Raw genomic sequence first — 26227 nt, forward strand, 5'->3', positions numbered from 1 at the left:
GTCAAACTTTCAAACTTTTGTAGTAACGATGAAACTGTCTTAAGTACTTCCTGTGTGGCCAGCTCTGCTCTTGGCCTTCACCTGCATTATTTTGTTGAACCTTCACAAGGACCCCACGAGAGGATGCTTGACTTCCTGAATAAACCCAGAACAATGAACCAACATGAGTGCACTCTAGTTTCCTGTGACAGCTCTGAGGTCACAGCCCTTGACAGAAGTAGAACCTGAGGCACTAGGAGGCTAAGGCACGTGCTCAGCGCTCCATGGTGGAACCAGGATTCAAACCCCGGAAGCGTGAGTGCTTGCAGAGTCCTGCTCATAATCACTCTGCCGACTGCTCCTCATGTCACCGTGGACAGCAGCGGGACACCTGCTCGTGTGAAGAGCAACGACCCGTGCGGGCTGCGTGGCATGGTTCCTCGCAGCTACTCCACCCTACCTACCAACAGGCGAGGCTGTGTCCAGTAAGACTTCATTTACGAAAGCACGTGGCCAGCAGGTAGGGTTGCCAGATGAAGCATTTTATTTCCTAAACCTGGCAACCTTAGGTGAGCCAGATGTGACCGTGGGCCATAGTTCCCCAACTTCTCATCTGGTGAGTGCCTCAGAGCAGCTCTTGACAAGCATGCCCTCGATTCCTAGAAAACATCAGAAAGGAAGGTATTATGATTCACATTTGACAGGTAGGGAAATCGAGGCTCAGAAGATTGAGTAACTTGTCCAAATTAAGTACAGATTTGGGCTTGAAATCTTGGTCTATTTGACTCCTTAGCCGCCATGTACCCAAAAGACTTGAGGCTCTGGAACCAAAAGGCAACACTATTGGCGTCTTGATGAAATTTAGGCCAAAGGGAAAGATCTTCCTGCTTCCTTTCCCACTCTTCTATCTCCCATCTCTGAAGCTAGCTGCTCTTTGCTTTGTACCTGATTTCACCTGGATTACTGGGCAAGAGAAAAGACGATGAATGTGGCAGAGAGGTTTGTTGGGGCGCTGTCTTTCCTGGTGACAACTCTGAGTGCTTGTCCTAGTTGTGGCTACTTTTTTTAGAGCAGATGACAGTAACTGCTTTTCCTCATCTAAGCTGACTTCTCTTGGCCTCATCCAAGAAATGCGGCAGATGAATGGCTCTGGACTCCATGAAGTCTGCCACTGAGTCTCAGTCCAGTTTCCAAATTGTGGGCAGAGTAGATCATTTGCCAGTGGGAAACATCTGGAGACCTTTGGGCTTGTCACAACTCAGGAGGGAGTTTGTGACTGGCATCTGGTGGATGCGAGCAAGGGTGCTGCTCAACACTCTATAATGCATGGGATATCCTACACAACAAAGAATTAGCTAACCAAGACTATCAGTAGAGCTAACCTTGAGAAGTGTTGATCTGTGGTAAAGTGACCCATGATTTGGTCTGCTTTGAACCCACTTACTGCTTTCCTTTAGTTCCAGCCCCCTTGTCACCATATCCCTTCCCCACTTTCTTTTTTTGCAGGTGGGAAGTAGGAGGTTGACCAGTGAGGTTCTTCAGGTGAAGGTCTCTATTTGTCTCCCTCTTCTTCCTTGTGTTCTGCAAACTGTACCTTCCCCTCCCCACTGTAAATCTCACCAGATTTGTATTTGCCAGATCTGCTGTGTTACTCAAGATCTAAGCCGAAAGACAGAAGCCCCCTCAACTATTTGCAGTGAAGGGCATTGAATGCAGGGAACAGGAGGAACGGAGAAGACAAAGCGGGTGAGCCCCTGCCCCAGGAGGAGGTGGGGTTATAGGATCCCAGATGCAAAGGTCATCCAGAAAGTGGGCACCTGGGGGGTCTGTCCAGGGGGAACTAGAGCACCAGGAGATGTTGCTGCTGACTTGGACACAGTGGAGAGGGAGAGATACTCCCAGTACCTCCGGTTGGGCAAAATATCTCAGCAAGAAGTCAGATGACCCAGGGACTTAAGAAGTGCAGCTACAAACATTAGAACCTTTGATACATTCAGCAGAGCTGGGGAAGGGTGGGAAACAACTCTAAAAACAGTCCCTGGAATGATCTGTCTCTTCTTTTGCTGGAAGGACGATGTGGAGGTATTCTGGTTGTACACAGGGATTTGGGGCTGCTGTCAGATTTTCCTGAGAGAGGGGCTTGAATTAACAACTAAAGCTAATTAAGAGTTCCTACAGGCATCTCAAGGGGGGCCCAGTACATGCATCTTTTGTATATTTGGTTCAGAAAAATCCTGGAAGTTGTTATAAATGCTTGAGTCAGCTTCCAGTGGATGGGTTGATTCTCACTGTAGTAAGATCACTTACATTAGAATCCCTTAGGGACTGTTAGTAATGCCAGCTCCAGAGACTGACCCAGAGATCAAGAATCAGAATTTCCAAAGGAAGAAGGGGAGGACACCAGACGCGAGCATTTTCAATTAAGTTCTCCACAGTTGGAGAACTACTGCTGAAAGGACCTAGTCATGTTAGTGCTAGTTTAGGGGACGTTTCCCCTCCTAATTTCCCACTCTGTTGATAAGCTATGAATATAATAATATATAATATAATAATAACATTGTCATTATCTACTTTGTAAATGTCCCTGGAGTACTGGAGGGTTTCCTATGAGCATATTATATTGATAAACTGGATTCCTAAACAGAATAATTGGTCAGCTGTTATTTTTCTCTTTCTGCTTGAATGAACTGTACACTCTGTGTGTGTATGCATGAGAGACAGACAGACAGACAGAGACAGAGAGAGTGTAGGGGAGTGGGGGATCACATCATCAAGGGAGGGTTGATTTGTCATCAAAGAACATCAGGTATTCCTGACCCTGAGATCCTTCTCTTCTATGGGCCAATTTCTTCTCTGAGCTCACTCTCATAAGGATAAAAACCAGTTCATTTTCCTAAAATCCATTTTGTGTCCAACACTTTGGATAGGTCATTTCAGTTTCTAATAGCATCTCTGTCATGTAGGGATCAGCTTTTCTCATCACAACAGATGAGGAAACAAAGACACAAAAAGGTAAAATCATTTGCCTGAAATTTCTGAGCCAGTGGAAACAGGATATGCAATATACTTTCAAATAAGTCTCAGAATACATCCCCTTGTCATTCTTCCAGGAAGATTATGAGTCAAATTAATATTTAAATACTCAACTAGGTTTGACTTCTGGCATAACTGCATAGGAGCCTCTGCTGACCCATCCCCAGCGAAACTTGTCAAAACTATAAAAGAAAAAAAAAAATGCGCCTCTGGAAATGACCCTAAGGACACAGAGGAAATGAAGAAATATTTATTGAACAAAATCTAATATTTAGTAAGAGCTTGAGTTTGGTGAGAGTCTCTGATGTCTGAATCATGACCTGCTCCCTCTCAACTCAGTGAAACAGAAATCCCATTCTGGACTGATGAAGCCAAGAACACAGAGCTTCCCCTTGTCAGCATCTTGAAGCCTGCCTGCCACTACCTTTTGCTGGGAAAACTTTTGGGCAAGTGAGGCTGAGAGGTGGTGTAAGCTGAGAGAGCAGGGAGTCCCTAAAGAAAGAGAACTAGATATGACTTTCTTGACAGAAGAGAAGCCACTTCTAGCCTAAGCCATTTTGTGACCTAAGCGTGGCCACGGTGCTTGCCCTTGAACACATCTCAGTAATTAATGATCTTAAGGGAGCGAAAGAATGTGGAAACAGGCAAGAGAAGAAAAAATAGCAATATGTTATAGAAAATATGTTATATCAGTTGTAAAGACTCCCTGTTCTGTTTCAATGGTAAACATTAGCGTGAAGTGCTCAATGACCAGATCAACTGGAACCTAAGAGATGATGATGTTGACCTTTTCTGACCGTCATGTCTTTAGTCAACTACAGCTTGAACTCTGTGGCACCCCTCCCAGACCCTGTCATCAGTATGCATGTACCCCTCAGGTGGCCCTGTGCTAAAGAACCCATGTTCTAATGCAGGAGATATAAGAGGTGCGGGTTTGATTCCTGGGTCGGGAAGATCCCCTGGAGTAGGAAGTGGTAACCCACTCTAGTATTCTTGCCTGGAGAATCCCGTGGACAGAGGAGCCCGGTGGGTTACAGACTCTTTACAGGTCACAGAGTCAGACAGGACTGAAGCGACTGAGCACTTAGCTTAAAGGGCAGTTTTGGTGATCAGGGAGACACTGCTTTGGAAATGATCCCTGGTAATTCCCTACTTGCTGCAAGTAGTAATTAATCCTTTTCTTGATCTTTGGCTCGGTTGTGTCTTTTGACTTGATACTCACCAAGAGGCAAACCAAGTGTTTTAGGTAACAGTGGGAGCTCAGTTTTTTGGCCCAGACAGCGCTCATAGAATGGAGCTTCTACACTGGATGCAGCACCACTGAGGCTACTGGGGCCCTAGCCCTTCATCTGGCTTTTGAGATATGGGTTCCACACTGACAGAGACAAGATAGGGTGACTTGGAGTTGCTGGCCCTCCCTCCACAGAATTCTAGGTCCAAGAGATTGTCAATGCCTGAGCACCAGAGCCTTGGCTAAAGAGACTTTGCCTGGCAGGGGGCGAGCCGGGGCAGGGTGGAGGTGGTGGTGGTGGGGGCCTGAAAGCAAGACCTAGAATAGAGAGCTCCAAACATCTTTCCAAAGGAACTGACTTCATTTGCAGCATAGTGTGGAAAAGTTCAAGTCAAAGGGCCCTCTCAAAAATAGTGAGAGGTGTGGTGAAAGATAAATTGATAGATTGATAGATTCATTAGAGGTACAAGCTAAACTACATGAAACTACAATAATTTGCTGGCAAGAAATGCAAAGAGCTGGCAGTTTTTTTCTGAAAAAAAATCTCAAACAATGACCCTGGCAGTTATCCTTTCAAAGGAAATGGAATGTGATTGAATCAATCCATGAAGTAACTTATGCCCCAGAGGCATTGTTGAAAATAATAGAGTGATCAGTCAGCAATACTAATTGGTAAGTGCCACTCGGATGTGATGGTGACACAGCTGGCGGTGACCAGGGAAAGAGAAACTTAAAAAGAATCTGCTAAAACTCTTGGCATCCCAGGGTGAAGGTGGGCATATCCCAAGCTGTGATCCCTGAGATTCTCCCTGAGGAGAAACGTTAGAGATTTTACAGTACGGGGTGAAATAGACTTAACTAGGATAATCCAGCCAATCACTAAACAAGTAAACAAGCAAATGATAACAAACCCTAGAGAAGAGTGGACTCGTAGCCAGAGTTGTTGCAATAGATAATCTAAAATGTCCAGTTTCCAACTAAAAATTATAAGACATGCAGAGAAATAAGAAAGTGTGGTTCATATATCTGGGGAAGAAATGGTAAAAACACTGCCGGTCAGAGTGACTGGATATTAGATTTAAAAAACTTTAAAGTAGCTATTAAAATCTGTTCAAAGAGCTAAAGAAAATCATGATGAAAGAAGTAAGGAAAGATATGATGAAATGTCACATCAAATAGACTGTCAATAAAGAGATCGAAATTATAGAAGAACTTTTATGGAAATTTTGAATCTGAGACATGCAATAACTGAAATAAAAATTTTACTAGAAAAGCCCATCTGTATATTTGAACACAGAAGAATTAGTGAATTTGAAGATAGATTAATAGAGATTATGCAAACCAAAGAATAGAAGGGGGAGAAAAGGGGATGAGAAAAATGACCAGAATCTCCAGAAATGTGAGACACTATTAAATGCACAAACATGAGTAATGGGAGTATCAAAAGGAGGGAAGTGAAATGAATAAGAAAAAATTTCTTTTCAAAGAAATAATTACTGAGATTTCCCAAATGTGAAGAAAACTTTATACATTCAAGAAACTCAAACTCTTAAGAGGATAAATTCAAAAGAATCCATAGATATATCATAATCAAAATGCTTAAAGCCCAAAATAAGGAGAAAATCTTGAAAGCAGCAAGAGAAAAATGATGTCACTTATAAGGAAACCCCAACAAGATTAATAGCTTAAGTTTTCATCAGAAGCAATGGCAGCTAGAGGCAGTGGGATAACATTCAAAGTGTTCAAAGAAAAGACAGTCAGTCAAGAATTCTTTATCGGGCCTAGCTGTTTTTCAAAAATAAAGGCAAAATATAAAGACATTGCCAGATAAACAAAATTTGATAAATTAATTGCTAGTAGACTCACTTTACAAATATTAAAGGAAGTTCTTCAGATGAAAGCAGGCAACTCAGGATAGTAATTTGAATGCACACCAACAAAACAAAACAAACTACTAGTAAAGTTCACTATAAGAAATGATCAGTTAGTTTAGTTCAGTCGCTCAGTCTTGTCTGACTCTTAGGGACTCCACAGACTGCAGCTCGCCAGGCCTCCCTGTCCATCACCAGCTCCCGGAGTTTACCCAAACTCATGTGCGTTGAGTCCGTAATGCCATCCAACCATCTCATCCTCTGTCGTCCCCTTCTCCTCCCACCTTCAATCTTTCCCAGCATCAGGGTCTTTTCCAATGAGTCAGTTCTTTACATCAGGTGGCCAAAGTACTGGAGTTTCAGCTTCAGCATCAGTCCTTCCAATGAATATTCAGGACTGATCTCCTTTAGGATGGACTGGTTGAATCTCCTTGTAGTCCAAGGGACTCTCAAGAGTCTTCTCCAATACCACGGTTCAAAAGCATCAATTCTTTGGCACTCAGCTTTCTTTATGGTCCAACCCTCACATCCATACATGACTACTGGTAAAACCATAGCCTTGACTAGATGGATCTTTGTTGGCAAAGTAATGTTTCTGCTTTTTAATATGCTGGCTAGGTTGGTCACAACTTTAATATGCTGTCTAGGTTGGTCATTTATAAGAAATGATATATAAATGCAAATGTTTCTCCTTTCTTCTCTTAATTTAAGAAGACATTGTTTAAGATAATGTGTATATTATATATTGTTGGGCTTATAGGATGTAGAAATGTGATATATTTGCCAATAATAGCTCAAAAGAGACACGTTTAGAGCAAAGCTGTATTGGACTAAGGAAATGATTCCAGATGGTGACCCAAATCCAGAGGAACAAATGAAAGGAACCAGAAAGGATGAAAAAAAAAGAGGCCAATGTAACACAAACTATAGATATTTGTTTATTCTCCATTCTTTTCTTAGTTTCTTTAAAAGAGTTAAAAGATATAAAATTATAAAAGTTATAGAATTATAAATTTTATGACATTAATTAGAACAATGCATTATTACACATTTCTAACACATGTTGACTTAATATATACAAAATAACCCAAAAAAGAGAAAGGAGAATGGAGCCACATGGGAGTAACCTTTCTATATCTCACTGGAATTAAGGTAATAGCAATCTGAAGCTGATTTTGAGAAAGTAAGATGTATGTAGTAAGCTCGAGAACAAAAACAAAGAAAGTGATTCCAAAAATTGAAAAAACTCATTAAAGAAAATGAAAATTCTTTCTGTATGTATTAAGAGTTTGATTGGCAAGAATTGACTTATGTGATTGTGGTGGCACGGACTAAGACCGTGGTGGGTTCACATTCCATAAGGCAGGAGGGTTTTCCTGGGAACTGTTGGGCAGACGTTGGCACTGTAGTCACAGGTAGAATTTCTTCTTCCTTGGGGAAATCTCAATTCTGCTCTTTAGGCCTTTCAACTGATCAGGTAGAGCCCACCAGGTAATAGAGAACAATTTCTTTTATATAAGGTCAACTGATTGTAGATGTTAATCACTTCTACAAAATACCTTCACAGCAATTAGTGTTTAATGGAATAAGCAGGGACAATTGCCTAGCCACACTGACACATAAAACTGACCATCACACATCCCAGATAAACTCCGTGTGCCTAAACATTTGCTTAAGAGTCAGTTTTTGGAGGAACCCAAAGTAAGATACTCCTCTACACCACCTTTTCAGCTCAGCATGGCACAAAGATCCCCTTCCCAAGGAAGTGAAGTTCATTTTGAATACAAGCAAGTGACAGCCCATGGTCTCAAAGCCCTTTGGCTCCTTGAGTTTTTCTCATCCAGAATGTTATACATTGGGAGATTGTGTCAGCTTTCTCTTGGATGGTGTTCACTCATGCAAGGCCAAGTTTGACACATTATTTTGGCTGCCATGGCCCCCTGCATCCATAAGCCAGTGTTTTCTGTCATCACCTTTGCTAAGCGTCCCAGGATTCACATAAATACCACATCCCCTGAGTAGTATTTACAGCTGTCTGAAGAGGGTATTCATAGGAAGGTTTCTGATTTAAAAAATTTCCCCCATTTCCCCTGAGCCCAGCATTGAATATTTTCACTACAAAGCCTGACGCAGGACAGAGAAATAGCAGATAAATATTGCCATATGTTTTTAAAACCATGTAGGATTTTTTTTTTTTTTTGAGTGAACTGATACTAGTCTCAAAAGCTTTATAGGAGGGTCTCTTATCATTTGTAGTTATTAAAAACAGAAGGAAGCAGTTGGGTTGGAGGAGCTCCCATCTTTTTCTTTCAAGTCTTTTATAATTTGTACTCGAAAAATGCAGCTGGAGCCTAAAATCTTTGAGGAGTACGTACAGGGTGGGGGCTAAGAGCCAGCAAAATATTTGTTATCTCTATTTATAATAATAAGAGCTAGGAATTATTATCAGCTTCTCCATGCTAAGTGCTTTGCATGCTCAATCTCATTTGATTTTCAAAACAACCCTATAAGATAGGTGCCGTTTTAACCCCCAGTTTCAAGATGAGAAAACTGAGGCCCAGACAAGCCATATTAAGTTGTGAACAGTCTCAGAGGTGTAAGTGGCAAAGCTCGCTTTAAACCCTGTCCCTGTCTGATGACAGAGTATGTGTATGTAACCACTGTGCCTCTTGCTGCTTCTGATAAAATGCTAACACAATCTGTGAAATAGATGTGGACCGTTGTTCGTAACTCCCTACATTTCACAGAGATGTTCTCCTTGGGATGTTTGTGTCTAAGTGCTGGCATTAAAAGTCATCATTGCCAGTGGTAAGGCTCGCGTGGAAGACAGCAAGATTTAAAGGGAATGGTAAAAATGAGAATCTATATTCCCACGAGAAAAAAAGAGTCTATTTCCCTATCACTTGCAACATGTCATCAAAGGGAAATAACCTTTGAGACACGGAATCAATGCCGCTGAAGATGTGGACTCATCTTCCTCCATTCAGTAAAATGATTAATTTTCTTCGTATTAACTTAAAATGAGCCCATTTAAAAAAGTACTTTTTTTTTCCTTGAAAGCGTTGCTCATTATGCTATCATTTTAAGTAATTAAATCAGAATAAATGGCTCTGTGAAGCTATTTTAATGTAACATCTAATTATATCTGACCTAGACTGTGAACTATAATCATTAAGTACATGAACTGTGTAATGTTCTGCACGTTCTTTAATAATTTATATGGCAGAATTCAGCTGCATTGGAGCCTTAAGTAGGAACAACATCTTCCACAACACCTGTTATCTGCCCCGAGTGCCGAGGGAGTCTGTCTGTCAGCTGCTGCTCCAGCTCTTCATCCTTCTCTCTCTGAGGATGCTCAACTCCAGTGCCTGGAAGCTGTCCCTGTATTATGGGAGCACATTGATTATTTTGACAGGGAGCTCAGAACAAGTCAGTGAAATGGGTAGCATTTATATACTTTTGGCAATTGGTGACCCAGCTAAAGGTTGGGGACACTTTCCCGGATGAGCTAATTCTGTCATCCAGGAGGTGTCTGGACCACCATAGTCACGCTCTGGCTGTTACTGGAATGGCTGCTCCATGTTTGGATTTGCATTTGCAATTTTAAGTCTTTCACTTGGCCATGGGAATGTGTTCTTGGCAGCGGCTCAAGAGAAGACCTCTCCAAAACCAGGAGGGATGTTTCAACCAAATTTGGGAAGACACGTCAGTGTGATAGTTTTTGTTTTTGAATTTGTAAGCAAGGGCTTTTTTCCTTTTAATCCACTGCTGTTACTAAAATTAGTTTCCATTTTGGACCATTTTTTCTCTTCCTCCTTTTGCATTTATCATTCTTATTGGGATACTGTCATCATTTCCCCACCCCCATCCCCACCCCACCCCCTTTTAAAATAGTTAAGCCTTCCATGCTTTGGAAAATGAAGAGGTTTGTTTCCATTGCCCCTTTCAGGGAAGAGAGTGAGAAACTAAAGATTTCTGATCTCTGAGACAGAAGTACAAATTCATTATCCCTTCTCTGCAAGTCTGTAAATTCTGAAAACTGAAAGTGTTTTCATTGCTCATTTGGCATTGAAATCTGCCCTGACCTCTGGTCATTTGGCTAAACCTGACCTTTATCTACTAGTGCTGTTGGTTAATCCACATGATTGATCACCCTTCTGAGAATTTCCACAGATCCCACTGCAGAAGTATTGCTGTGTTCAATGGTCATCTACTTCTCTAGACCCACTATGGATATCACAAAGTACACTGTATATGCCCCCTTTTTGATTCCCTAAACTGTTCTGGGGCCTAGGGTTTTAGAGAAGGAGCCTTGAAACTTAGGATAAAGATGATATTCATAACTATCATTTGTTGAAACCCACAGTGTCCCCGGCATTTTTCATGTGTTGTCACTTTTAATCTTCATGGTCACTCATTGTATAGATTGTTCTCATTTAACAGATAAGAACATCAAAGTTCAGAGAAGTGATTTGCCCAAGGACACAGAGATAGCATATTTACTAATCTTTATAAATATTCTTTTGAACAGATATTATTATAGCATTTAGTTTTCCTGGCCAGATACCCAGAATGTAGTGACTATTCAGAATGTCTAGCAAAAAGGAGACTGACTCATCCAGATGATGTGTGTGATTTGTGCTTTATCTTGTGTCCTGTCTTGGGTGCGACAATTGTTGTCTCATTCAGTGTTCCTGGCTAATGGCCGAGGAGCACTTATTACACGTCAACATGTAGTTTTTGTTCATTTTACCATCACTACAATCCTGTAAGATGGTGCTGTTATCTCCCCTCCCCCACCCCATTTTACAGATGGGAACACTGAGGCTTAGGGAGGTGACTTACATCACTTTGAGGAAACACTGTTGTCAAACCCAAATTCCTGTGCCCATTGTACAGTGAGGCGACACAAACTGAAATGTCAGAGTTTGGAGCAGAGAAAGGCTTATTTCAAGGGCCAAGCAGATGGGCAGCTCATGCTCAAAAGACTCGAACTCACCCATGATTTTAGGGAACAGTTTTTAAAGGCAAATTTTGGAGTAAGGGCTATCAGATGTGTAAGTTTCCTCTGGCTGGTTGGTGGTGAGCTAAGAGGGCAGTAGTCCAGGAATCTCAGTCATCAACCTTCTGGTTCCAACCAGTCTGAGGTCTAATGCTCCGTGTTCAGTCTGAAGTTACCATCCTCCACCTTGGTGGGGGCCTTGGTTCCTGTAGAAGAACTCAGAGATGTGGATCAGATTGTCATTCACCCCTTAAAGAGGAAGTAGAACTCTGCTTTGTTACCGCACTGTTGTTTCTTGACAGCTTTTCCTTTGTTTCTGCTTTCCCTCTCTTTTCCAGTAAGTAACTGCTTGAATCTGCGTTTTGGAACTCGAAAGGCCTACAAATAAGAAACTGGGGCTATAGAAACACTTCTGCACCTGGGAGGGCCCCACAAGGCCCTGCATGACCAGGCTGATGGCAGAGCCTGCTCTGTCTCATAAGCTGAGCAGCCATCACCTCGTCAACTCACTCTAAAGCTTAGAAGTGTTAAAATTCACTGAGACACAAGAGAAGAATTCAATTGCAGCCAGTGTAACTCACAGCAAAAGAAAACTTTTCAACTGCAGGCCTCTAAATCTGAACGCCTCCAAACCCAGTTTATGGAGCTAGTGCCCTAAGAGAGGCCTCATGCGTTTCTGGGTTGGATACCAAAGTCCAGCCAAGGAGTATCTGTCTGTGTTATTAGCACAAGGTTCATGGTGGGTGGAATAAACCCATGACATACCATTTCTGGTCTTTTTTATTTTTAAACTCAGTATCTCAAGTCAGTTTCTGGTTCCTATATTAAATCAAATTAAATATTTACTTGAGTTACTGGCACATATTGGGTTGGCCGAAAAGCTCATTTGGGTTTTCCCATAAGATGTCATGGAAAAACCCAAATGAACTTTTTGGCTAACATGATACCATGTACCCTTTCTTAAGGGTTGAGGACAGACCAGTGAACAAATCAAAGTGTCTGCTTTCAAGAAGTTCATGTTCTAGTGGCGAGGATGATAGTCATTGGGAAAATAAAAATATGGTGTGTCCGTGACTGCTAATGAGTACAGACTTCTTTCTGGGGTGACAAAAATGACCTGGAATTAGATAGGGGTGATGGTTGTACAACCCTGTGAATGTATCAAAGCCTTCTGAACTGCATACTTTAAATGGGTAAAGTTTATCATATGTGATTTATATCTTAGTAAAAATATCTTATATCTTACTGAAAATAAGGAAATAAAAAAATGACGCAAGGTAGAGAGCCAGAAAGTGACAAGAAGTGCTGACTTAGACAAGATGGTCAGGGAAGGCACAGAAGGGGCTGTTGATGTTCTCCCACCTGCCCTATCCCTGTGATTTACCATTGGGTGGATTTTGGTTCTGCCAGCAGCTCTCCCACCTCCAGTACCCACATCACTCTGATTCTAAGCCCATGTTCTTTCTTGCCTATCATGAAATCTGCCCTGTGTGAATACGTACTATTAGGACAACCAAGCAATACAGCCAGGGCAGGGTGTTACGGGTTGAATTTTGTCTCCTCTCAAATTCATACATTGAAGCCCTAAATTCTAGTTCTTTAGAATGTGCTTGAATTTGGAGTTTGGGCCTTTTGAGAGGTGATTAAGTTAAAAGGAGTCAATCCAATTGGGGATGTTATGTTGTTTATAGTCGCTAAGTCATGTCTGACTTTGCGATCCCATGGACTGTAGTCTCCTCTGTCCATGGGATTTCCCAGACAAGAATACTGGAGTGGGTTGCCATTTCCTTCTCCAAGAGATCTTCCCGGCCCAGGGATCGAACCTGGGTCTCCTGCATTGCAGGCAGATTCTTTACCATCTGAGCCACCAGGGAAGAAGAGGCAATTTGGATATACAGAGAGACACTCAGGGTTGTGCACGTCCAGGAGGAAGGCTGTGTGAGGACACAGGGAGAAGGCGGCTGTCTGTAAGCCAAGGAGAGAGGCCTCAGGAGAAACCACACCTCTGACACCTTCATCTTCCAGTCTGCACAGTTGTGAGAAAATGAATTTCTGTTGTTTACGTCACTCGGTCTGTGTAGGCATTGAAAATTCCATATATTTTAACTGTGCAATATGTGTTGCACACTTCATAAAATAAACACACCTGTGTGTCCAACACTGCAAGGGAGAAACAGCACTCACCAGTGTCTGAGGAGGAGGAGTCCCTCTGCTCCCAGACTGACAGCGCCTGAGAGTTACCACTACCCCAGACCAAAGCAGCAGAGATTAGTTTTGCTTGTATTTGTACTTTACGTCAATGGAATCACACAATATCTACTCTTGTGTGTCTTGTTTCTTTCATACAACTTGTTTGTGAGACTAAGTGTTATTTTTATGTGTGCTCAGTATGGAGGGTCATTCTCTCCTCTGTAGTGCATTTCAACGTGAGAATACATCATAATTATCTTTTCTACTGTGGATGGGCGTTTGGGTTATTTGCCACAATGGGAGTCTTACATGTAGTGTTACTGGCCTTTGTTATCTTATCGCATATTTGAGTCCTGTTGAAGAATTCTCTGCCTTCTCCAAGATGTTCTTCTACCGTGTCTTCTAAAGCTTCATTGTTTTCCTTTTCATATTTAGGTCTGTCATCCATTAGGAATTAAGGGAGGGGGAAGACACATTTTTTATTCCTGGAAAAAGACAACTGACCTACCAGCATCCTTTGAAAAAACCATTCTTTCTGACTGCATTCCAGGGTTCTGGACTGCACTTTAAAAAGTTAGGAATTAAAGTGTTTTATATCTGAAAATGACCAAAAAAATCTAGACATCTGCATGGTAGATTGTCTAGGGGCAGAGAAACAAACCTCCTCTCTCTCTCTCACTAAAATGTGTGTATGAGAGGTATATTTTTGTTTAGGTATGTGTGCGTGTGTGTGTTAGGTGTGTATGTTTTAGGGGCGTGTGTTGGGTATGTGTTTATGCATAGACTGTATGATTGAGTGTGTGTATGTATGTTTGCTGGTTAAGTGTGTGTATGTATAGGTGTACTAGGTGTGTGTGGGGGGCCTAGTAGGTATTGTGTGTGTGAGCATGGGTTATATTTGTCTTAGGGTTGTGTATGTGTGTTAAGTGTCTATATATTAGGAGTGTGTATGCATTATAGGTGTGTATTAGGTATGTATATTTATGTATAGGTGTGTGTATATATTAGGCATGTGTTAGATTGTATACAGGTCTCTGTGTGTTAGGTACGTTTATGTATTCAGTGTGTGTATGGAGTCAAGGGCTCCCCTGTGGAGAGGGTTCCAGACCCAGGTGAAGGAAGGGGGTTATCCAACTATAGGATAATTGGGGCAAAGGGCAGGGTGATGCAGAACTTGGTGTCTAGAACAGGATTGTGAGTTCAGCACCTAGCCGGCTGCATGAAAAAACTAATGGATTGGGTTCTCTATGTCTTCTGCTCTAGGCAAGACTGTTTCTCAAAATGGGGTCTACTCTGGGAGGGATTTGAGGTGGCTGCATCCATCCTGAACCAAGCGCTGGTGTGCAGGGGGCACAGGCAGGACTGGTGAATCCTGTTTCTAGGTGCTCCCCACCCCCACCCCCAGAAGCAAAGACCCACACTGGACTCTCCCCATTCAGCGAGCCAGGAAGCAGGCAACCAACTCGGACTGGCTTCTCATCACTCAACTGGGAGCCTGGTTTTAGCCCCCCAAATAGATATTTGTTCATTTCAGTGGGTGAATTTTCTTCACATCTACTTCAGCAATACAAATTCTGCCACCAAATTTTCCTACACGTCTGTCTTCTGTGTAATTTGTATGTCACGCTAGAGAGACTGCTACTTGAGATACTTCAGTGGATAAATTATTCTCTCCTCCACTTCTGCAAAAAATTACACTCTTTGATGTGAAAATTATATGCACTTAGAGATATGCTAATCCGAAAATGATTTGAGAAGAGGAGAGGAAGGGAAGCAGCTGACTCGGAGGCTGCCGTGGTCGCGTGCACCTGCACTGGGCGATTCCTGAAGGCGAGTGATATCTTGGCAACTCTCCTCGACCCAAAGTGGTCTTTAGTTTACAAAAGCCATTGATTTCTCAAAATCTGATGGAGGCAATTCTCATGCAAAATATGATGATTTTAAATATATTAAGTGGTTGGGAGGTACGAGTGGAGATTAGCATGATATTAGGGAAACTTTCATTCATTCATCGATACTCGTATTCAATGACTATTAATGGAACACCCAGCGTTAGATACTCACAGAGAATAAACCAGATGGTGAGTCTGTGCTCTTGGAGTTGTCAGAACTCAAGATGGTAAAGGTCTGTTGGCAAAGAACACTAGGAATCTACTCTAGATGAGTCAATTGTTGCTCAAGGTATGTCCATACAGCATCCTCGGTGAGACTGTCAAAAATGTAGACATTTCAGCACCAGCTCCCCTAGACCTAGCGAAGCAGAATCTGCATTTTGGTGGCTCAGACAGTAAAGAATCTGCCTGCAATGCAGGAGATGCAGATTCATCCCTGGCTCAGGAAGATTCCTTGAATAAGGGAATGGCAAACTACTCCAGTATTCTTGCTTGGAGAACTCCATGGAAGAGGAACCTGGCAGGCTACAGTCTCTGGGGTTGCAAAGAGTTGGACAGGACTGAGTGAGTGACTAATGCTTTCAGTTTCACTTTTTTCTGAGGTAACTCATACTCACGTTCATCCTTGGCTACCCATTAGAGTCATCCGGGGAACTGAAATAGCACTGGCGTATACTCCAGGCCAATCAAATCAGAACCTCTGGGGGTGGGATTCAGGCACTGTAGAAGACTACTCCTCGGGATGTCCTGAGTCACAGTTTCTGGGGGCAGGACCCAGGAAGCTATTTGTAGCCAACCGTTCAGACAAAACAGATGTGGAAGGTCTTTGCATGGTGGAAGGGGAAGGGGATAAAGCAGAAAGGAGAACTCAATCTAGAGGGTGGGGTAGGTGAGGATAGTCCTGAACCTCACAGCTTTCCTTAACTTTTAATATTGACATAGTTTCAGACTTACAGGAAGATTGTAAGACTAGTACAAAGAATTCCCTTCTATACTCGATTCAGACTTCCTAGCTCAAACTTTAACATTTTGTCACAGTTGTGGTTCTTACTTCCAGCTCTCCTACTGTGTATGTGTGTGTGTATGTGTGTGTGTTCGGTTTGTTTGTCTGATGTCTTCTCATGAATGAACCCAGGTTATACACCTTTGGCAGGGATACCACTGAAATGATACCGTGTCCTCCTAGGATGTCAGATCCAGATGCACTTGCCGTTGCCTGTTCCTGGTCATGTTAGCCTTGATCACTTGGTTAAGAAGCTCTCTGCCAGGTTTCTCCACTGGAAAGGTCCGTTTTACCTTTTGTCATTCATTATGTTGTGATAAGAGACTTTGGGACTTTGTGAATACTGTTCCTCCTCCAACTTTTACCTGGAAAAGTTTTTATGCTGAAACTAATTTCAGCATCTGATGATGATTGTTGATGGAATCAATTATTATTACCATGTTTGCCAAATAGTCATTTTCTAATTTCATCATTCCTTTGGTGTCATTATTAGTTTTTTTAAATTTTTTATTGTAAGGGAGATCTTCCCCTTCTCACTTGTTTATTTACTTACAGAAGTTCATGGATTCTTGATGAACTTGTATTCATCATCTTAATTCTACCTGTTACACCTATTGACTATTTAGCATTCAAATGATCCCGGATTTGGCCAGTGTTCTGGCTCCTGTGTTCTCTAGGTGTGTCCCCATCAATCTTTGATCACTTCCTTACTTTCTGGGGTGATAAGACACTCCAGGCTCAGATCTCTCTTTAGGCATGTTGAAATATGTTGGGGCTGACACTTCCTGGGAGGAAGTTTCACAGTTTAACACTGACGTGACTGAATGAAGAAAATTTTAGTGAATGGCATTGGTAAGACAATCCCCACTGGGTTTTTACAACCTATAAAAATGCCAAATTTGACTTTCAACAGTCAGTGTTTTCCTGAAACAGTGCACAAATGTGGAGTTGGCAGGGGGATTAAATTCTGTTTAAAATAATGCAGCTATCTTGTCTGCACCTAACTCCATAACATTTTAAAAGCAAATTCAATTTATGGACTCTTTTCATAAATTTCCATTTTTTCCCAAATTATAAAAGCATGATAACACATTTACAGGAGGAAAATACAGAACAAAGTTACATATAGTTCCACTATATATTAAAATTTTTTTATGTAGATAAATTAAGTTTTTAGTTGGAATTTCAATAGCAAACTCTCAAAAATTAATAGAATTAATATATAGAAAAGTAGAAGGATATAGTAGACCTGAAAACCTCATGAACAAATTCAACATAATCAAGATTTATACAATTTTCACACAACAGTAGGATACAAATTTTATTCAAGTTACCATAGACTATAAACTAGGAGACACTGGACTATATCCAGGGGCATAATAAGGTGCAAAAATTTCATCACTGAAATCATACAGAGTTTATTCTCTTATCGCTGTACTTTCTATAACTTAGTTCTCATAGAAACAGCAACTTTTATTGCCATTTCAATTTTTGAAGTGAATCCTCACCAGTAATACTGTCCTTTTTAACAAATAATAGTGTTGTTAACATGGTCCACTGCGGAAGGGAATGGCAAACCACTTCAGTATTCTTGCCTTCAGAACTCCATGAACAGTATGAAAAGTGTTGTCAAAATGGGTGGCAAAAATGGGCTAAGTGTCCATATCCTAAGAGAGACTGGTCACTTGAATAGTCACTATATTTTCTCAATTCCAGAACTTGTCCAGATGAAATGTTCTGAAATCAAGTGCTTAAAGACTGATGGAGATACGTCCAAAGAACATAGCAGCCAGGTTTACAGGGTTCTCACTGGTCAAATCTGGGATCATTTAAATGTTGAATAGTATAAACAAGTGTAACAACATGGAATAGCTTAAGAATCCATGAGTTTGTGTAAGTAAATTAATAAATGGGAAAGTTTTTATGTGAGGATAGTTTTGCCCTTGGGGATATTTGCTGATGTCTTGGACATTTTTAATTGTCACAACAGGATAGGGAAGGACTTGTTACGGGATAGAGACTAGGGATGCTGCTAATCATCCTGAAATTCACAGAACAGTGCCACAATTAAGAATTATCCCTCCCAAAATGTCACTAGTGCCAATATGAAGAATTCTTTCCAATAGGAAAGTGTCCACAGTTTCCCAAAGTGTGATTTGAGGAACACTAATCCTCTAAACTAAGATTATGGCATCTGGTCCCATCACTTCATGACAAATAGATGGGGAAACAGAGCAAACTTTATTTTTCTGGGCTCCAAAATCACTGCAGATGGTAACTGCAGCCATGAAATTAAAAGACATTTACTCCTTGGAAGAAAAGTTATGACCAACCTAGACAGCATATTAAAAGTCCCTTGGACTGCAAGGAGATCCAACCAGTCCATCCTAAAGGAAATCAGTCCTGAATATTCATTGGAAGGACTGATGCTGAAGCTAGAACTCCAATACTTTGGCCACTGGATGTGAAGAACTGACACATTGGGAAAGACTCTGATGCTGGGAAAGATTGAAGGCGGGAGGAGAAGGGGACAACAGAGAATGAGATGGTTAGATGGCATCACCGATTCAATGCACATGAATTTGAATAAACTCCGGGAGTTGGTGATGGACAGAGAAGCCTGGTGTACTGCAGTCCATAGGGTCACAAAGTCGGACATGACTGAATGACAGAACTGAACTGAACTGAATCCTCTAAAGTGTAACAGAACCTCAATTTTAGTTGAGGTGGTAATGGACCCAACAAAAAGACAACATTCCAGTTTTACTTACCGTTAGGGAGTGTGAGTGACTATGGAAATGTTGTACAGGACTTTGGGGAAAAATCATGAAAAAAACTGATGCACTTGGGAGATGGACTCCTTTGTCTTTCCCTCCTTCATCCATTGCTGGCCTGGAATGCACATGTGGTAGCTGGGGCTCCAGCAGCCATCTTGGACCATATGGTAACTCTAAGGATAGAAATGACTCTCTTTGAGTTTAGGAAAGCAGGAAGTTAGGAGCATGCCTATCTAATGTTAATAACACCATGAGTTTCCATAGTAACTCTAAAGTATCTGGCTTTGGATATCTCTATTTAAGTGTGAGAAAAAAATTCTAAGTTATTGTTATTTTGAGTACCTAGGCCTTTTCAATCTTTAATAAATATGGTTAATGATTTTCCAACTTGGCATTTAATACATATATGTGTATGTATATAACAGACAGCCCTTGAATTAGGAAATCTATGGAGAACATCATTTTCCTTTAGAAAAGCATGTGCTTTCCCCCAAAGACAATTTCTTTTGAATGAATACCTTCCCACAAGAGGTATTTTGCCCCTAGCAGAGGGAATGAGTTCTTTTGAAAAGGGTACATGTTTTGTTCCATTTACTTCATACACATTCCAAAATAAATGAGTATTCTAATAATTTAGTGCATGCCACATGATTTCTACCATATGCCCATGTCAGGAATAAAGGGCTTCAGTGCATTTTCTTATCTGAGTGTTGAACTGAGCTCCTAAACTTCCTAGCCAGCTCGCACCATCAGGCAACCATCTGACTGGGATAGAGTGGTTCTAGGGCAAGGTGGGCACTCTGCTTCATCAGGGCAGGACCTCACAAGCATCTGAACTCAGAGAAGGTTTCTCCCTCTCAAGAGATTTCAGTTAAGGGTCTCTCAGGCACCAGAACTGATGGGTTATGGAGAGGGAAGGTGGCCTGTCTGCTAAGGAAGGTATCCCTCCTATACTAGCTTAGGACGCAGCTCTGTGATTTCAGGGTCACAGTGAGCATTAGCAAGATTTTATTAATTCCCCTCTTCCTTCCCTCCATCTCTTCTAAGTAGTAACAATAGGCAACACTCACTGTACATTTATTACATGATACTCATTGGAAAAGACCCTGATGCTGGGAAAGATGGAAGACAGAAGGAGAAGAGGGTGACAGAGGATGAGAGGCTTGGATGGCATCATGGATTCAGTGGACATGAACTAAACTCCAGGAGACGGTGGGGGACAGAGAGGCCTGGCATGCTGCAATCCATGGGGTCGCAGAGTCTGACATGACTTAGCGACTGAACAACAATAACAATAAAGATGTGTTCTACATCATGTACTCCTTTCACCTGTGCTCTGCTGTGCTTAGTCACTCAGTCGTGTCCGACTCTTTGTGACCCCACCAACTGTGGCCCGCCAGGCTTCTCTGGCCACGGAGATTCTCCAGGCAAGAATACTGGAATGGGTAGCCTATCCCTTCTCTGGGAGATCCTCCCGACCTAGAAATCGAACCGGAGACTCCTGCATTGCAGGTGGATTCTTTACCAACTGAGTTACCAGGGAAGCCCCATTTCATCTGGAGGTACAGCCTCAATTTGGCAAACACTTTAAAATGTGTAAAATGGAATCTGTAAAGACCCTAGTTTCAAATAGAGTCATATTTTGAAGTCCTGGTTGGATATAAATTGGGGGCAGTAGTGCTTTTCAACCCACTGGAGTACCCAACGTTTTAACTTCTGAGGAATACTCTTATGTAAAAGCCTTCCCCATGCAATGTTTATTTTGGATTGTGTGTATGCATGTGTACATTTCCCGGGGGAGAAATTTTAGATAGAATTCTTAATGCTTATCCAAGTGCAAGTTCTATCCTAAGAGACTGAGATGTATTCTCTTTCTCAGGCGTGAGTACAAGCCCAACCCATTTGGCTTTTACTGGGTGTCACCGCTCCATCCATCAGGCTTGCCTGTGTCCAGAAGGCTGTTTTCATGCATTTTTATGGCTTCTGGAGACTCCATTAAAGGCACGTTCAATCAGCGCCCTGACAGTGACAGAGCCCAGTTGCTCACCAATTCTCTCCCTTGAAATTTATAGAGATCATAAAAGACTCGTAGGAAATCCTTCGGCCTCCACATTTGGGTTGCAAAGTGTCTCCTTTAGAAGGCAAAATGCCACTGAAGACCATTTAAACATGTGGCTTTTGCATTTCCTGGGACTGGTTTCCTACACTTGCTTTTCCCACCCAGGCTCTGGGTCTCATGCTATAAAACCCAGGCTTGAGAATGAGGGAGCCTCATTAGAAGGGACAGAAATAACACTTTTCTTGATTTTTTTTTTTCTTTTCCTTTCCTAATTTCCCAGGGACTGGGAATATATCAGCAAGATCCTGACCTTGACCATAATTTGGCATCCTAGCAAACCTGCAGTTCTGTTGTGTGCAGCTAACCCAAGTTGGGCCATTTGCAAATTGTGCAGCCCCGGGTACCCACACCCATGGAGCAGCACATGGTGGATATCTGGGTTTGCCAACCCCACATCCGAGTAGGCTGAGAGTACCTTGCTTTTGCTTTCGGGGCTGTCCTGCTTCTATTGGTGTCTGTGGGGCTGACTACCACCCCCACCCTGCCTCTAGCACTAGAAGTGGGCCTGACACCCATACCTGAACAAATCAAGCACCTTTCTAAGGCTTCTGTTGGAGCTATTGGGTTGACCAGAAAGTTTGCTTGGTATTTTCTGTAAGATGGTACAGAAACACGGACAAACTTTTTGGCCAGCCCAATATAAGCAAGCTCAGTTTCCATAAGGATTATGCTGGGCCTTTTGCCCTCAGAGCTTGTCTCCGGCTTCCTTGCTTTTCCTCTACTCTTGTCTGTATTCCAGAGGGCCGCCCCTTGCAGGCTACGTTTCCCCAACCCCCTGCTAACTGACTTCTAGCTGGATTGGGCCAGTGCAAGGCACTGGGCTTCTCAGATGGCACTAGTGCTAAAGAAGCTGCCGGCCAATGCAGGAGATGTAAGAGATACGGGTTTGGTCCTTGGGTTGGGAAGATCCCCTGGAAAAGGGAATGGCAACCCACTCCAGTATTCTTGCCTGGAGAATCCTATGGACGGAAAAGACTGGTGAACCACAGTCCATGGGGTCACAAAGAGTTGGACGTGACTCAAGCAACTTAGCATGCATGCATGGGTAGACTGAGGCTGAAAGTAGGAAGAGACCAGGGTAGTTCTTCCTCTCCCTCCTTGTGTTAACCACTGCCTCCAGTGGCAACAGCAGCTCCTCTCTGGCTCCAGCCCCCAGCAGGCTGGTACCCAGCCTCTGGGCTCCAATTACAAAGAAATGCTGTTCTCTTTGTCTCTCTGATATGAAAGGCAGTGCCTTTCTAATGTGGCTCATCTCTGGATTAGTCAGTATCTCAGGTTGTCTTCTAAACAATCCCCTCACCTGTGCAATCAGTTCCCTGCATTAATTTTTTCCAATGCACATACCCAAGGTAGTTTGTTTTTATGAGTGATTCAAGAAAAAAGTAAACTGGAACTGCAGCAGGCCAACATGACAGATTTAGACTGAAGCTAACAGGGAGGAAAGCAGGACTGAGAAAGAAAAAGAAGATAGACTGACTCCAGGTGATGTCTGAACTGCTGGATACAGCTATGCCTGAAGTTCCTGGGCATTTCATTTATGTTAGCCAACAAAGCTAACAAATCTCTTTCTGTCCCCACTGTTTATTTTTTGATATGGTTTGATTTGGGTTTATGTAACTACAGCTGAGATTTCTGCCATAGCGATATTGAACGTAGTGAGATGACATTAAGTATTATTTTTGTTGGGTTTTTGTTTGTTGTGTTTTCAGCAAAAAGTCTGTTTTTAAAGGGTTATTCATCAGAGGCAGCAAATCGCCTTAGAACAAACTTTTTTGTAAGTCAGCAAAGATTCTCTAGTTAACCAAATGTGAGGCAAATATTGGGCTTCCCTGGTAGCTCAGTGGTAAAGAGTCTGTCTGCAATGCAGGAGACCTGGGTTCAATCCCTGGGTCAGGAGGACCCCCTGGAGGAGGGCATGGCAACGCACTGCAGTCCTCTTGTCTAGAGAATCCCATGGACAGAGAGCCTGGCAGACTGCAGTCCATAGGGTCACACAGACTCAGAAACAACTGAAGTACTAACCAGCAGGGGCAGCAGCAGCAGAAGAGGCAAATTTTCACCTGGGGTTCCCAGAGAAGACTCAAACAGAGGAATTATTTCACCATTCTGAGCTGCACTATGTTTTTAAAAATTCTTATTTGTAAAAAAATCTAGGTGTGTATCATAGATATATGCATATGTTACAACTGATCAAATGGTATACTTTCGCTACAGTTTAGTCCACGTCAATTATTCTTTAATAAAGTTGGAAAATGCCAAAAAAAAAAAAAAAGCATAGAAAAAAACAAGTAGGCAGGAATACTATTCAGCACTAAAAAGCGATGAACTACTGTCAAGCTGGATACATTCAATTTGACTCTGCAGAGGAAACTCAGACTTATTATGCTGAGTGAAAGAAACCAGACACAAAAGCAGACATATTATGTCATTCTAGATATATGAAACTCTACACAACACAACTCTAATCTATAATGACAGAAAGCAGATCAGTGGTTGCCCAGGGAAAGAAGTGTGGGAATTATTTGAGATGAGACACGAGGGAACTTTTGGGGATAATGGAAAGTTTCTGTATATTCATTGTGGTCATAGTTACACAGGGGTAAAATTTAGTCTAACTCATTGAATTGTACAATTAGAATGGGTGCATTTGAATGGGTGTGGTATGCAAACCATACCTCAGTATGTTTGATATAAAAAAATCAATGTGTACATTTCATATAATAGAATTTTTCCCAATTGAAGAGCTATTATTAAATCTACAGTATGGTCTCCCATGAAATGGAAATGGAGGAAATAAGGCAACACAAATGAAGCCACTACATATTGGGGGTGAGTGTTGTGTACAACGGAAAGAAGGCTTGGCTGGGCCCCTCGGATAAGGGGGCTCTGAGAGTTCTTTTGCGGGGGGGGGGGGGGGGGGGGGGAGGGCTCTTATCTGCCTCTTCCATTCCCAGCAAGTCTGTTGGAGGACTTCTCTGGTTGTGCAGTGATTAAGATTCTGCATTGCCAGTGTAGGGAGCAGGGGTCAGGGAACTAAGATCCCATATGTCATGGGGCAGGGCCAAAAGATGGAAAAAAAACCAAAAACCTCTTGGAAGCCAGGCAGGAGCCTCTGACGATAACTTTAGGGTTCCTGAGTTTAAAGTAGAGCCTTGTAAAGGCAAGGCATGGATGAAGGTAGGAGCATGTAAATCCACGTTTCTAGCAGGTAGATGGTGTGGGGTCCTGAGAGCTTGGGTGAGGACAACTGGCAGAGGCAACTGACCATGTCTGTGTGATTTTTATGGGCCAGATGTCCCTGTCAAGAGTCTTGGAAATTCCTTGGAAGTCAAGTGAACATTAACAAAATGGGCTTGTGCAATTCACTGGATAAGCTTGGAGTCATTACAAGAACATTAAAAGAACGCTAACCAATTTTGGCCTCTGTCCTGATGAAGTGAGGCGTTTGGTTACAATAAAATTCTGGAATGAATCAAAGAGCATGATGTGACCATGACAGGAAAGTTCAAATCGTTCCTATGGCAGGCACTGGTGCAGACAAAGTCATGCTACAGTTATTGGTGTTGAGAGGAGCAAGAAGGAGTCAAGAGTAAGGGGTCGTAGTGTCAAAGAGTGACCCTCAGATTATGGCCAAGCAGGAGATGGCAACAGAGAGTTCTGCCTCCTTGCACTTTCTCTCCCTCCCACCTTTTCTCCTCTTTCTCCTTTATCCTGATAGACAACGTATTGGTTTTTCATTCTTATGTATCAGACAAACTGCCCTTTTCCCACAAAAAAAACATTCTGCAGTTTAAAAATGATACACATTTATTAAGTCACAGTTTCTGGGGCTTGGCTTGGCAGTCTGGGCATGACTTACCTGGAGACTCCAACTTGGTATCTTTCACTGTAATAATGGTGTTGCCTCAGGGTCTGTGGTCTCATTTGAAGGCTCACTGGGGCAGGATCCACCTCCAAGTCACCTAGTGGTTTTTGGTAGTATCCCCTGTGGGCTCTTGGACTGAGAGCCTCCTTGCTGGCTGATGACCAGAGGCTTCCCTCCATTCCTTGCCAGGTGATCCTTTGCATCGGGGCAAGAGCCAGAGTGTGCCATACAATAGCCACAGCCTTTTATAACCTCTCTGAAGTGACATCCATCACCTTTGCCATGTTCTGTGTGTTAGAATCAGGTCCCTGGGTGGGCATGAATAGCACGGAGTGGGGTCCCTAGGAGATAGTGAAAGGCTGCTCCCACACCATAGGCAAAAAGCATTTAAGGCCCCTTCTGTGCCACATTCTAGATCAGATGCTAAGATTCATTATTCATAGATGAACAAAGAGGGTTTATGGCCTCAGGGGTGTTCCATTCAAGGTTAAAAGCTGATCAAGTGAGCAAGCAGTTAAGACAGAGTGGTACATTTATTGACAGAAGCACGCCGTGGAGCAGAGCAGAGAGAAGTCTGTCTTTGGAGCTAGAGCACATGCTTTATCACTCTGGGGTGCTGGCCCATAGATTTACTGATGAAGGAGCTACAGGCACTGCTGATAATGTTGCTGAATATTGCCTAGATTCAAAATGGAAGGCTATGCTAAACTTCAGGTAAATGGTAATGAAAAGGATGATGTAATTTTTATTCCCATTCAAGTTCATATACCTTCTGAAATCTGTCCACAGACCATATCCAGCAGCTGGATGGTATCTGTCGTCTCCATGGGTCTCCATTCTCCTTGGGTAGCTTTTTTCACTTGACCGCTTTCTGAACGATCCCCAGAGGCTTTTACAGAGAAAGGAAGAATAGGCCAGAGTCAGACAAGTGTGGATTGACTCTCGGTTCAACTACTTTATGGCTGTGTGGCCTTTGGCAAGTCACTGTCGAGGGCTCCCGGCCATGCCCGTGCACAACCCTTAGCACCCAGCCATGGCTGCCCACTGTTACCCTGCACCTGGTTACCAGGAAACCGTTACCAAAAGACCATTAATGGTCATTCAGTCATTGGTCGGCACCTGCAGTGGGCTCATCCCCCAAGAGAGTAACTGCCAATGAACGACCGTTAGAGGTCCCGCTCAGCCATTGGTCGGTGCTGCAGTGGGCCCCTCCCCCAAGTGAGTAACTGTCAAACAGCGACCGTTAGTGAGCCCGTCTATCAACG

The 26227-nt window shown here is 42.5% G+C and overlaps 1 long non-coding RNA gene across 3 annotated transcripts; it reads right to left on the reverse strand.

Annotated features, from left to right (window-relative positions):
• On the reverse strand, positions 1 to 26126 carry LOC139031234 (uncharacterized). 3 transcript variants are annotated; one of them, XR_011483690.1, is made up of 4 exons: positions 26021 to 26126; positions 24957 to 25851; positions 18973 to 19151; positions 7211 to 9495 (listed from the first exon to the last, which is right to left on the reverse strand). It is a non-coding gene; the product is annotated as an uncharacterized lncRNA (long non-coding RNA). The 3 variants fall into 3 exon arrangements; XR_011483689.1 differs by lacking the exons at positions 7211 to 9495; positions 26021 to 26126 and adding an exon at positions 1 to 638 and having other exon boundaries at positions 24957 to 26012; XR_011483688.1 differs by lacking the exon at positions 26021 to 26126 and having other exon boundaries at positions 24957 to 26012.
• Positions 26127 to 26227: the final 101 nt, after the last annotated feature.

Source organism: Odocoileus virginianus, chromosome 26 (genome assembly GCF_023699985.2).
Source record: "Odocoileus virginianus isolate 20LAN1187 ecotype Illinois chromosome 26, Ovbor_1.2, whole genome shotgun sequence".
NCBI classification, from domain to species: domain Eukaryota; kingdom Metazoa; phylum Chordata; class Mammalia; order Artiodactyla; family Cervidae; genus Odocoileus; species Odocoileus virginianus.